Genomic DNA, 398 nt, shown 5'->3' with positions numbered 1-398 from the left:
GACTCTCTCTCTGGGTATCGTCTTGTAGCCGTGTCCATGCTCATGTTCATCTCCATCCCCAGCGGAGTGTCAGGTGACAGGGGTGCACCATCCGACGGGCCTGCAACTTCCGGTCCCTCAGTTCTGATTGGGCTCTTCCTTGTAATGGCACCGCTTCTAATCTCCTCCATTTGGAGCTTAAGATTTTGATTTTCCTCCTTTAGGTTGTTAATTTCTCTTTGCGTTTCCACAAACCTTGCTCTAAAAAAACCAATATCTCCCTCTTGTGACGCTCTCATAGCGAGTACCTTGATTATCTCTATTAACGTGTTTACATTTACCTTCATTTTTTTTGTGAAGGACCTCTTTATATTAGTCGACTTCTTGCGGCAGAACTCCGTTTCCGCCAGCCACTCCAC

The sequence above is a fragment of the Wasmannia auropunctata genome, unplaced genomic scaffold (genome assembly GCF_000956235.1).
Source record: "Wasmannia auropunctata unplaced genomic scaffold, wasmannia.A_1.0 LD336078.1, whole genome shotgun sequence".
NCBI classification, from domain to species: Eukaryota; Metazoa; Arthropoda; class Insecta; order Hymenoptera; family Formicidae; genus Wasmannia; species Wasmannia auropunctata.
This window is presented reverse-complemented; position numbering follows the sequence as displayed.